Source organism: Desmodus rotundus, chromosome 1 (assembly GCF_022682495.2).
Source record: "Desmodus rotundus isolate HL8 chromosome 1, HLdesRot8A.1, whole genome shotgun sequence".
In the NCBI taxonomy this organism is placed as follows: Eukaryota; Metazoa; Chordata; class Mammalia; order Chiroptera; family Phyllostomidae; genus Desmodus; species Desmodus rotundus.
In genome coordinates, this window is record NC_071387.1 from 160,059,181 (window position 1) to 160,073,641 (window position 14,461).

Below are 14,461 nucleotides of genomic sequence, written 5' to 3' on the forward strand. Positions count from 1 at the left end.
TTCAGCCATACAAAAACACTTAGGAGCCATATGAAATTGTCAGTATTTAACCATTTTTAACCCACAAAGAATGGCAATTTCACGTGCTTCAAATAAGTTATAAACAGCACATGAGGATTACATCCCTAATTGGATAATTACACACTTGCCATGATGCAATTTCAAACATATCTCTGAATATATTTTGGACAACTCTATTGGGAGGAGGTTCCAAGATACAACCAAAAATTCAATTCTGCGTCCCCTTGGGTGATGCATTTCCAAGAAATGAAACACTGTACCTGCTAAAATTTAAATCAGCCCTTGTACTTTTAAAGCAAGGGTACAAGCCCTACTGCCTCCAGGAGTTATGCAGGTCAGGTGTAAGCCCATATAGATTAGTCCCCATTATCCACTGGGGACCCCTCCTCTTGGATGTCTGAAACCATGGATAATATCAAACCTTACATAAACTAGGTGAGAATCTTAAAAGTGGCAAGAGAAAAACAACTTGATACATACAAGAGAAACTCCCTAACACTATCAGCAGATTTTTCAGATGAAACTCTGCAGAACAGAAGGGAGTGGCATAACATATTCACGTGCTGAAAGGAGAAAAACTTCCAACAAAGAATTAATTATCTAGCTGGCAAGCTTATTACTCAGAATTGAAAGAGATGAAGAGTTCTCAAAATAAGCAAAAGCTAAAAAAAAGTACATCACCACTAAACCAGTCTCACAAGAAATGTAAAAGAGACTGTTACATCCACAGAATGTTACATATGAAACTCATGGTAATCACAAATCAACAACTTACACTAAATACACAAGAGAAAACGAGAAGAGAATCTAAACACAAAAAAGTCAGGAAACCACAAGGAAAGAGAAAAAGAAAAGAAAGAAAAACTATAAAAAACAGAAAACAAGTAACATCATATGATAAGTACATACTTATCAATAATTATGTTAAATATAAATGAATTAAGTGCTCCAAACAAAAGATTCATAGTGGCTGAATGAATAAAAAAAAAAGGAGAACCATCTATATGCTGCCCACATGAGATTCACTTCAGAAGTAAGGACACACAGACTGAATTTGAAAAAATAGAAAAAGATATTCCATGCAAATGAAAATGAAAAGAAAGCTAGTATAGCTATATTCATATCAGAAAAAAAAATTTAAACCAAGGACTGTAATAAAAGACAAGGAGGGTGATTACATAATTATAAAAGGGTCAATCCATCAAGATATAACATTTATAAATACATATGCACCCAACATAGGAGCAAGAAAATATATAAAGTATATATTAACAAACCTAAAGGGAAATAACCACAGCAATACAATAATAGTAGGGAACTTTAACACAGCGATTACATCAATTGATAGATCAATAAGAAAGAAAATCAATAAAGAAAGATCAGCCTTAAATGACAGATTAGTCCACTTGAAGTTAATAGACAGTTACAGAACATTCCATCCAAAAGCAACAGAAGACACTTTCTTCTCAAGTGACGTGGACCATTCTCCAGGACAGCTCACCTTCGGGCACGAAAAATTTCAATACATTCAAGAAGACTGAAACTGTACAGCATCTGTTCCAACCACAGTGGTATGAAACTAGATATTAATTACAAGAAGAAAACTGGAAAAACCACAAAAATGTGGAAATTAAACAGCTTACTACTAAGAAACCAATGGGTCATCAAAAAATCAAAAGAGAAATAAAAAATTCATAGACACAAATGAAAACAGATATACAATATATCAATATTTTGGGATAGAACAAAAGCAGTTCTAAGAGGGAAGTTCATAGCAATGCAGGCCTACCTCAGGAAACAAGAAAAATCTCAAATAAACAATCTAACTTTACACTTACAAGAATTTGAAACAGAAGAACAAATGAAACCCAAATTTAGTAGAAGAAAGGAAATAATAATGATCAGGGTGGAAATAAATGAAATAAATACTAAAAATACAATAAAAGAAATCAATGAAACTAAGAGCTGGTTCTCTGAAAGAAAAACAAAATTGACAAACCTTTAGCTAAACTACCCTATGAAAAGACAGAGGGCTCAACATAAATAAATAAGAAATGAAAAAGAAGTTACAACTCATACCACAGAAAAAGAGGATCATAAAAAACTACTATAAACAATTATATGCCAACAATTGAAAAACCTAGAGGAAATGGACAAAATCCTAGAAAATAAACAATCTTCCAAGACTGAATCATAAAAGACAGAAAATCTAAACAGACCGGTTACTAGTAAGGAGATTAAATCAGTAATCAAAAACCTCTCCAAAAGACAAAAGTCCAGGACCAGACAACTTCACTAGTGAACTCTACCAAACATTCATAGAAGATTTAATACCAATACTTTGCAAAGTCTTCCAAAAATTTTAAGAGGAGGGAACACTCCCAAACTCATTTTACAAGACCAACATTACCCTAATACCAAAACTAGACAAGGCCACCACAAGAAAAGACAATTACAGGCCAACATTCTTGATGAGCACAGATGCAAAAGTCCTCAACAAAATATTATCAAACCGAATTCAATAATACATTAAAAGGTCATACACCATGATCAAGTCAGGTTTATTCCAAGGGCACTAAAATGGTTCAATACCCATAAATCAAGCAAATTGAGACACCACATTAACAAAATGAATGATAAAAATCATGTGATCATCTCAATACATGCAAAAATTCGACAAAATTCAACATCCATTTATGATAGAAGTGCTCAGCAAAATGAGTATGCAGAGAACATAGCTCAACATAATAAATACCATAAATGACAAGCCCATGGCTAACCTCAGACTCAGCAGCGAAAAGCTGCAACTTTTCCCCTAAGTTCACAAACAAGAAAAGAATGCCCATTCTTACCACTTCTATTCAACGCATTACTAGAAGTCCTAACCACAGGAATTAGGTAAGAAAATAAATAAATAAAAGGCATCCATATTGGAAAGAAAGAATTAAAACTGTCACTGTTTGCAGGCATGATACAACATAGAAAAGCCTTAAAACTACACTAAAAAAAAAGCCTGTTAGAACTAATAAATGACTTCAGTAACGTTGCAAGACACAAAATCCCTTTGCAGAAATTTGTGGCATTTCTTTACAATAAAAAACAATGAGAAGGAGAAATTAAGAAAACAATCCCATTACTGTTGCATCAAAGGAATAAAATATCTCGGAAGAAATTTAACCAAAGAGGTAAAAGACCTGTACAATGAGAACTATAAAACTAAAGAAGACACAAATAAATGAAAAGGTTCTATACTCATATACTGGAAGAATTAATATTATTAAAATGCCCATACAACCCAAGCAATCAACAGATTCAATGTAAGCCCTATCAAAACTCCAATAGCATTTTTGACAGAACTAGAAAAATTCTAAAATTTCTATGAAACCACAAAAGATCCCAAATAGCCAAAGCAATTTTGAAAAGAAAAATAAAATGCCCCTATTTCAAACTATACTACAAAGCTGTAGTAATCAAACAGTATAGTATGGACAAAAGAAACCTATATGACCCTATTAACCAATGTCACCTCAATAAATTTTTTAAAAAAGAATTATGACAAAGGAGCCAAGAATGGAGAGTCTCTTCAATAAACGGTGCTGGGAACACTGGGTGGTGACATGCAGAAGAATGAAACTAGGCCATATCTTATATAATATCCAAATTAACATAAAATGGATGAAAGACTTAACTGTAAGACCTAACACCATAAAATTCCTAAAAGAAAACACAGGTGGTAAGCTCCTTGCTACGAATCTTAGCAACATTTTTGTGGATCTGACTCCAAAGACAAGGGAAACAAAAGCAAAAATAAACAAATGAAAGTACATCATATTAAAAAGCTTCTGCACAGTGAGGAAAACCATCACCAAAATGAAAAAGCAACCTACTGCATATAAGCTATTTGTAAATCAAATGTCCGATAAGGTGTTAATATCCAAAATATATAAAATATTTTGACAACTCAACAACAAAACAAACACAAAAAATAGGTAGAGGAACTGAATAGACATTTTTCCAAAGAAGACATACAAATGACCAACAGGCACATAAAAAAAATGTCCAATATCAGTAATTAGTAGAGAAACATAAATCAAAAATACAGTGAAATATTACCTCATGCCTGTTAGAATGGCTGTTATTAAAAAAAGAAAGAAACGGAGGATGTGAAGGAAAAACTTCACACACTTGGTAGGAATGTAAATTGGTACAGCCACCATGAAAAACAGTATGGAGATTCCTCAAATATAAATAGAACTACCATATGATCACCTATTCCACTTCTGGGTATTTATCCTAACAATAAAAAAATACGACTTTGAAAAGATATAAGCACCCCTATGTCCACTGCAGCATTATTTACAATAGCCCACACATGGAAACAACCTAAGTGTCTACTGATAGGTGAATGGATAAAGATGACGTGAGATGCGAGTGTGTGAGTTCGGTGGGTGAGTGGCTGAAGAAGATATGCGAACACATACAATGGAATACTACTAAAGTACAGAGAAAGAATGAAATCTTGCCATTTATGACAACATGGATAGATCTTGAGGGTATTATGTAAAGTAAGTCATACAAAGAAAGAAAAATACTGTATTATCTCATTCACATGTGAAATCTAAGAAGCAAATAAACAAAACACAAACGAACTCATAGAGAGAACAGACTGGTGGTTACAACAAGGGCAGAGAGTTGCAGGGGCATGAGGACTAAAAGGAAGGGGATCGTTTAGAAGATGTTAGATGGTATCTAGACTTTTAGTGGTTATCGCTTTGTAGTGTACACAGATGTCAAATTGCAAAGTTGTATACTTAAAACTTACATAATGTTATAAATCAATTTTACATCAATTAAAAAAGAAAAATAATAATTTAGAAGAGTAAAGTTTGAGTAGAATATAAATGAAATGAGATGGGCCATAAGTTGATATTCGTTGTGCTAGGGTACATGGGAATCCATTCTCTTTACTTTTAAACATGCTCATTATTTTCCATAGTAAAATGTATAAAAGTTTTCAGTAAGTGTTATTTGAACATCAGGCTGATTCTGCTCATTTATACGATACTTTTATCAAAAGAGAAAAGTCATCTATTAGGAATTTATTCTTAAATATATAATTTAATACTTCAAAACTTAGAAGCCTGTCCAAAGAATTATTAGACTTAATATGGCTCTTTGATAAACACTCACACCTGATAAGCATTACACCAGGAACGCTGGCGCATGAGGCACTGGTGGATTTTGTAATGCAACACAGAATCAAAGATATCAAATATTAAAAAATATTTTATAACTGAGGAGCTGATAATCAAAAATATCTACAAGTATTTCAATGTTTATTGGCTATACATTAATAATTTTATCTTAAGGCCAAATGTATAAAAATTAATATAACAAAATATTCAATATATGAGCTACTTCCTATAAATATCCAATGGTTGTAGATAAAGCCCACAATAAAGAAACCAAAAGTAATAATATTGTCCAAAATTTCCCACACTTGGCATATCATTAGTATCTTCCCATCTTAGATTTCTTAACATATGAATCAAATATCTAGTATAGTTCCTGGCAAATAATCAACCTAACTTTAATGGACGGATTCATTTAATCTGTACTAGTTTGCATAACTCTAGCTTATATTTTTTTCCTTCTATGTTCCTTAAAAAACAATAGTTTCCCAAAAGTATTCGGTACTTTAGCTGTTACTAAACATTGGTCAGAAAATAACATGTGTCATGACCCATGTCCCACATAATTCAGGTTAAATGAGTTTTGCCACCCCATACACCTCCCCTACTTGTAGCAACACAACTCTAAGTGATATGACCTCTGCTATTCTCAGTCCACAGTCTTTGAGCAAGCTGACGTTGGCCCCGTGTTCCAAGAGTAGGACACAGATCTGGACTAAGCCAACATTTCATTCCAATCCCCAGTGACTGATTCAGGGATAAGCAAGATTCAGAGAGATGATCAAATGATTCAAGTTAGAATAACTCAGACCACTGAAACTCAATTCCAAGACTTTTCTTTGCATCATAAAAGACACAGATTCTTCTCTATGTGTTTAGTGTATGACACTGTGAGTGTGAAACTGTTGAGAACAAAATCAAGAGAGCAGCATTAGAATCCAGATCTAACTGTGGTTGTTTCAGGTATGAGGACAAGAAATTCCTTTTTGCTTTAGCTACCTTGTGTCAGGCTTTGGATTCAGACAGAACTCAGGATGCATTCTCACTGTCATTCACTGGTTGCGTGGACTGCAGCAAATTATTTAATTCTCTTAACCTTAATTATTTCACAGTACCTGAAAAACAGTTGAAGGCAAGCAACTGTGTATATTCCACCAGTGACATGTGTGCACCACACACTTTTGGAAACACTGTATTAAACTCATAATATTCAAGACCAAACAAGAAGTTTTACATGTTAAACTTAATATGCTTACACTATCATCAAATCTAAAACACAGAACACTTTGAAAACACTGGGAAACTTTCTTACTGCTACGCAATAAATAACTGGTAACGGGTGGTGCAACTGGTGAATATTTTGCATGAGGCCCTAATAATCCTAGAAGAAAATCATATCTATTCAAAACAAAGATTCAAGTCTTGGTTATATGAAAAAAAAAGTCTCCCAAGTTTTAAAAATCGCTAAGTAATAAGTCTAGTGTTTTCTCCTTAAAGCTCAACATTTTATATCAAAACATTGGCAAGTTCTCTCTAAAAGAGAGATCCAACCAATTTAAATTTTAAAACTATTGTTCTTTCCCTTGTATCTTTAACATACTGAAAATAGGTTAAAAGCCATTTGTGAACCTCTAAGCAATTTTGTTATTTCACGTTTATCAAAGTATTTGTAGAAACAAATACAGCTTCCTCAGAATATATGACCTTAATTGAACTTTGCGTCCATTCTTCAAAATACAACATTATGTGGTTAAATGATTACATTACTAAGTAAAAGCCATCGATCTCTACTACCAGAAAAGCAACGACAGCAGCAGCCCCAATACCTGTAATTTATGACCTTCTAGGACTGTTTTTAGGACTATAATTCAAAAAATGAAGTTAACCTTCTTTTACAAGTCTGCCTAACAGACGTAAGATTGTGTGGTTCCAGTGATTTGATATAGAAGCTTCAAACATTCTTCTACTTTGCACCAAATGCTGTAATATTACAGTGACACTCCTACGGGAATTTCAGTGGCGACCTGGGGCATTCAACCAAACATACAGACTTTACTCACTCTTTCCCTCACAGATTTTCTTCTGAGACATAGTTCCCAGAAAACCAGGAAAACTTTTCTCATCACATTTTAACTTCAGAAACTTCTTATGTTTTCTCTATTGCTAAATTCTCAGAGCACAAACTTTAGTTCCCAAAAGTAATATCTAAGTCATGGCTTGAGCCAATTTTGATAACAATAATGCTTAAAATGAATAGGTTGGTTCGTAAACACAATGTTAAAAAAGCATTTTAAAAAATTCAATTTACACAAGTATCATAGCACAACTAGTTTAGAAAGTTATGAATGACAACCATGGTGTCATTTTTTAAAAGCACGTAAGTGAGGCACACATATGGAACTACATCAGTATACTGCATTGTCGAAGCATCTACCTACAAATTACCAAAGCAGCATCAATAATTTTTTTAAATGTAAGTTTTTAAGTGCCCCACGTTTAAACAGATGTTATCCTATTTTCTTTGAGCAGCTGTTCATTTGAACATGTTCCTTATTTATTGATATACTTGTGTTCAATGCTAAGGTCATATTTCTTAAACAGGAACTTGGCAACTTCCAAATTCTATGGTAAATATTGACATATCTCAGCATGTCAATATTTATTTTGTCCGGACTTTGATGAGCCTCTTCAACAAGAGCTGCATCTTATTTCTTAGCAGCCACTTGTTTCTGTTCCAATTGAGTTCTTTCTTGACTCAACAAAATTCTCATTAAATGTTCAGATAAAATTACAAGTAAGTTAAAAGCACCCTCTCAGACAAAGACCAGATTAAGCTCCTTGTTTACTTCAGCAGTTTTTTCACTTCTGCAGGGTGAGTAAGCTCACAGAAAAAAGGCACAAATTCAGGAGTATCTTCCAAGTAATATTTGGTTTTGATTAATCTCAAGCCTAATCATTCTCAACTTCACTGCTGGAGTCGAAAGCCACTGAAACCTTTCAGTATTTATAGTTAAATTATTTACTTTTTTGTTAGTCCAAAAGATAGGCAAAATTATAGATTGGTTTACAGACTGCAAGGACAATGATTTTCAGAGGACAGCTTGAATTCAGAGTGCCTACCATAAAAAGTGGCTGAAATGTTAACAAACTAGTCATCATTAATTCAACTTTAAGAGCAAAGTCCGTATCACTGGGAGAAAATCTTCACAATATCTTGTAACTATCCTGGGATTTCCCAATGGCACACAAGTAAGTTTAATTTGTAACTATTGGCAGTACTGACATCTACAAAAGCACAAATGTCTCAGGAGCCGTTTGGAATTGTAGCATGGATTTCTTCTTTCAATGAAAAGTCTTAGCAGTATTCTTCTCCCAAAAAGAGCCCAATTTCATCACCATTCAAAATTTGCTGACTATTATAACCTTTTGTGCATTTATTTCAGGCAATGTTTTAGAAAAAAGCACAACTCACTTCCTCATCAGCACTGGCAGCTTCACAAATGACAAGAAGCAAATTTCCCAGGACTATAAAATACATGAACTACTTCCTAGCTGTATAAAAAGAACCATCTTTCTATTATTTTAAACACAGTCCACCTTCTCCCTAGAAAACCGAATATAGCAAATAGAGCATTGATTTTATACTCAGAACACCATGCCTGGAATTAAACTTCTTACTGCTTCATATAGCTGAGCAACTCTGGTAGTACCATACATTAAAACATTCCTTGACTATCTATGTACCCAGGCTTTGATATGCCAAAGATGAGTAGGACATATTCCGAGCTCTCTCATGAGATAGAAACACACAGAAGTATTTTACAAGCTTGTAAAGTACAGAGGCAGGGTGGGAGCTCCTCTGAAAAGTAGCATATAAGCCAGCCTGACGTTTCATGAAAGGCGTCCTTGAGTTACATTTTATAAGACATAAATCTTAAAGGGTGAAAATGACTTGGGGGTGGAAGGAAAAAGATAAGGAAAGGCTTCCAGGCAGAAGAACCTGCATGAGCAAAGGCTTGGAAGCAAAAAATAGCATGATATATGGAAATGAAAAATAATTCAATGTTTCAGACTGATTGTAAATCAAAAATTACAAATTCAAATTTCCAGTCAAGTTCATGTATTCAACCAAAACATACTGTGTACTTCTATGCCCTGGACAGTGTTTTAGAACTTCACATAAGGGAACAAAACAGATAAAAATTCCTGTCCTTGTGAAGTTCACATTTCAATGGAGTCGGTGAACAATTAAAAATACACCTAATAAATATATAAAATATGGTGATACATGCTATAGTAAAAGGAGAAGATGAAACAGAGTAGAGGAAACTGGGAGTGCAGAGAGGCATTTGGGGGAAGAACGGAATTAGTTGCAAAGCTGCAATTTTAATTAGGAGGTTGAAGTAGGCTTTATTGAAAACATTTGAACACAAAGGAAGTGAAGGAATTAGTTGTGTGGATGTCTATGAAGAAGCATTCCAAATAGACAAAGCGGCCAGTGCAAAGTCCCTAAGGTGGAAATGGGCCTACTGTGTCTAGGAAATAAGGTAACCAGTATGCCTGGAACAGAGTGAGGGAGCAAGAACACAAAGGACTGAAGTTAGAGAAATAATGGAAAACCAGATCATGTAGAGTCTTGTAGGCCAATATAAGAAGGTTGGCTTTTACCAGGAGGCAAATGAAAAGTCACAAAAGGTTTTTGAACAAAAAAAGTAATATGACACTCTTTTTTAATAAAATTTTTATTTTGGAATAATTCTGAATTTATAGAAAAGTTGCAAAGATAACAGAGTTCCCATATGCCCTTCACCCAGTTTCCTCTAATATTAACATATTTTATAACCATGGTGCATTTATCAAAACAAAGAAACCAAGATTGATGCACTACTATTATCTTAATCAGATTTTACCAGTTTTTTTTAAATATCTTTTGTCTATTCCAGGACCCAATCTAGGATAACATGTTACATTTAGAATCTTACATTTTAATACAATTTTTTAATTTACATTTAAAAGTACCCTGTGGCTATTGTGTGAGATCAGACTGTAGAGAAGCAAGGATTGAAGAAAGCAGGGAGACCAGATAGAAATCCAAGCAAGAAATGACAGTGGCTAGTAACAGATATCCAAGCAAGAGATGATCAGTATACTAACAGTAGAAATAGGAGGAAACAGATCAGTATACTAATGGTAGGAATAGTAGCAAACAGTCAGATTCCAGATATAGGTTATAGAGAGAGACAAATAGGATTTGCTGATGGATTTGATAGAATATAAGAGAAAGTCGATGATGACTCCAAATATTTAACTTTTAGCAACTGGCTTTATAGAGTTGCCATCGACTGAGATGAGAAAGAATGGAACAGGTTTGGGTGTAAAAGGAGTTCAGTTTGTGTCACTTAAGTGTGAATACTTTTAAATAAACAATTGGAGATGTAGAGGTAGAAAACTAGACCTGTGAGTCCCCGGTTCAGAAAGACAGGGGACCAGGAATATGAATTTGGTATGAAAACATAAACAGATGACATTTAAAGTCATCTTGATATCAGCAAGAGGAAGTATAGACCAAGGAAAAAAACTAAAGATTGAGCCCTGGAGCACTTCAATAATAAGTGATCAGAAGAACAGAAGGAAGACTGAGAAGTAGCAATCAATGCATAGAAGAAAAACCAAGAGTTAGTATCCTGGAAATCAAGTGAAGAAAATAGATCACGAAGAAAAGAATGATCAAGTTTGTTAAAGGCTGCCCACAGGTCAAATACGGTAAGGGCTGAGAATGATCAACACCTAGAGATCACTGGTGACCCTAACAAAAGCATTTTGGGGGGCATGGGAGCAAAAGTCATTTTGAAATGGTCTCAAGTGAGGCAAGCAGAGTTTGCCACCCCAAAATATACCTTACGAGGTATTATTTTAAGCTAGTTTTTTTTAAAGAAACAAATGGTTCGGGAAAAGCCTTTAACCTTCCCCCAACTGCTTAAAAGAATTTAGACAGAGGCCCTGCTCCAGGAAGAACTAGTGGGTAATGAGAAAGAAACTAGCAAGGTTCATTTAATCAAAATCCTCTCTGTATCCATTATTAAAGATAGCCCAGCAAACATTTATTTGCCAAATACTTGCTTTTCTATCTCCCTGTGTTTGCCTCCCTCCTCTATGCAATTCCAAATCTCTACCCTTTATTCCTTCTCTGGGGTTCAACGTGGCATGAGCCCTAACTGCCCAGTTTGTCTTCTGCTCTGATATTCTTATGGAACCCCCATATGCACACATGTAATGAACTTCGTCATTTTCTCCTGTTAATATGTCTCATGATAATTTGATTATTAGCCCAGACAGAAGAACTTTATAAGAGTAGGAGGGAAAATTATTTTTTTTCCTCCTCCATACAAGATAGAAAAAAGAAAAAGAAATTGGGATTTGGATCATATAGAACTCACAGGAATTTTGTTCAGAAGAGAAAATAAATCAGGTTGGAAGTGGTGAAAAAGATTAAGGGAAGCAGAGAAAGATTAAGAGAAGTATTTCTTAAAGTAAAAGGAGTAACACTCAGGTCAAAAAAAATTGTATGGGTCTTAATCTAAGAGCCATGGAAAAAGAGAATTAAAAAGAGGAGGCGAAAAAAGAGCAAAGACAAACACTAGAACACAAGGAATCTCAAACTTAGACTATGTAGGCTACTTGAGGATCAGGGAAAAAAAGCAGTTAAGTAAAACCATTTAATATATGTGAGTATCAGTGCATTTTTAAAAACTGGGAAATTATATAAAAGAAAACCTTCCAACTCAATAGTAGATACAAAGTAAAAAGTGAGAAGGGGGAGAAAATGGTCTGGTGGTATAAAAACAATACCAATTTATTTCAAAAACCTTTTATTGAGTGCCTAACCTGCAAGTCAATCAGCTCTACAGTATTATCTCCCCCTTCAAGGAATTTTTAATTTACTGAAAGAAAAAGCCAGGCACAAAACAACAGGTAATGGTTATCATGTGCTTTAATTAAATGACAAATTCTTGGCAAGATGATTTACTTGTATTAACTCCTTTAATTCTCATTAACAATGGAGAAGCCTATGCACTCTCTGTACAGAAATATGTAAGTATGCACTATTTTTACATAAAATCCTAGGGAACTCATGAAAATATAATTGAAAATACTCTTCTAGATGCAGGACAGGCAGTAATTTTTTAACAAAAGAATGATAGTCAGGTTTTATTTTTAGTAAGAAAAGGATCTAAGATTATTTAGTAAGAAGTGAGAAACCATAGCAGAGCTGCCAGAAAGGAGACTTTTAAAGTATCTAGCAATGGAAGATGGTACTTACATTAAATGTTCATTGGCAGTGAAAACCAAAAGCAGGGGGCTATGTGCTTAAGGACCATGTAGCTCAATTACTAATTCCCCACCTCTTACTGCAGGTCAGATTAATTTTGTTTGCTGCGTTACATGAAAAAAACCCAAAACATTATACATGTATGTTCAGCTTTATCTATTACCATTTGTGTTCCTCGATGGATAACTTTAATATAACTGGCCAATATTGTTCTTCACTACTGTATTTTGAAGCTGAAGTACATTAAGTGACCATGGCCTAAAGTTAACTGTAATCCATAAATGTAGTACATCAATTTTTGTGAGTTGTGATCTTTAACAACTTCAGAGTCCCAGTGCTCTTCACAGGAAGCTTGAAGCAGGGCTTCACAAAGAAGTATCACCCTTCAGTGTTCATAAAGACCAAGATGATCTTCAGAGGAAAGCAAAAACAGTTGTAAAGTCTACAGACACGTTTAGTACTTTGGAAACCAAGCCTGATGAGTTGCACAACATAACTTCCATAACTACGCCTAGTTTGTTTCATTTGAATGGCCTGTTTTTTCATAAGAGGAGGATTCTGTACATTTTTTATACATTTGATTCTCCCCTCTTTCCCATGCCCATTACATTTCTCCAAGGAACAAGTCATCTTTATTCCTCTGCTGCACTATCATTTTCCCCTAATAAAGCTCAGTAAATCCTTGCTAAAATTGTATATTTGACCAACTCTTGACAATTCAGTAAATTCAAAAGTAGAGTTAGTTATATATATTAAAAAAAAACAACAACAACTGTGTGTGGTAGCAAACAATGTAATAACAGATGGCAGAAATCAAATGTTTTAATCACCATGTTGCCCTAAATACAGGGCTCATAGTTTGGCCAAATACAGCACAAAAATCAGCATCTGAGTTTCCTTCCCTTTTTTTCTCTATCCACTTTCTGAGTTAATAAAGAATTTAAAAACTAACATTCTGAAAAAAAACCTCTCTGCTGCGTGAGAAAAAATAAACTATACTATTGGAGCCAAAGAGTTGCTATGATTTTCGGATTCATTTTAGGGAGCAGAGGGATAAACTCTAAATTTCCCAAAACTATGCAAACTGAACACATCAGGGCCCCCGTTTCTCCATCTATTAAAATATTCAAAGGCAAAAACAGGGGAAAATAGAGCGTCATCTACTGGGACTATTAAAATTAGAGGAAGCTAATAACATTCCCAATGAAAAGATAAAGCTGGCATGTGCTTTGTCTCGTGTGCCAGCTGGTGGATCACTTCTCTAGAGCTCAAGAAAGGGCAGTTGCTTTCCATTTATTACCACAGAAAGCTCTTCCCTGTTTCCAAAGGGTCAAATGTTTCAGCCTCAAATGCAACCTACTGACAAGGTTTTTTTGCTGGGGATTGGGAGAGAAAAGGCCTGTGTTAAGAGAAATGATCAAACAGCCTGCTCAATATAATCCTCCAGGTTCAAGCGTCCTCCTAACCCCAGAACCATACAGGGTATTTCAAAGGCGTTTTGTAATCCAAAAAAATCCCTAAAGTGCAGAGGAAGAAACGGGATCCAGAAGCTGCACATCTTGTGGACCAGGCCAGGGAACGCAGGTGTTCGCTACTCAACAAACGAAAGGCCCAGTAGCTTACACATAGAAGGTAATCCTGCCAGGGAAGTATCCACGCACTACGGATTTGCACACGGAAGTAACAGGAAACTAAAAAACAATTAACATTTAGAAAATAGGGGGAATCAAACAAGAAAAAAATTACAGGCCCACAATCACTATTACTTAAAGAGACAACCCTCCACTTCCGAACAGTACCTCTTAGTGACCACACTTCCGGTCTCCTCCAAAAGGCCCGCTCTCACAGGCGCTGTCCTGCAGCCAATGAGAGTGCCATCTACTTCCGCATGGGGGCCCGTGACGTCACTTAAATCCCA

The 14,461-nt window shown here is 34.9% G+C and overlaps 1 protein-coding gene across 7 annotated transcripts in view; it reads right to left on the reverse strand.

Annotated features, from left to right (window-relative positions):
* Window positions 1–14,449, reverse strand: part of XRCC4 (X-ray repair cross complementing 4) — a 208,401-nt gene extending 193,952 nt beyond the window's left edge. For 3 of the 7 annotated variants that reach the window (XM_045197810.3, XM_045197811.3, XM_045197809.3), the window contains exon 1: window positions 14,343–14,419. The gene's annotated coding sequence lies outside the window, so the exon portion shown is untranslated. Of the gene's footprint in view, window positions 1–14,342 lie in introns of all 7 variants that reach the window. The other 4 variants (XM_045197807.3, XM_045197808.3, XM_053912095.2 and 1 more) reach the window with 3 other exon arrangements.
* Between the last annotated feature and the right edge of the window lie 12 nt (window positions 14,450–14,461).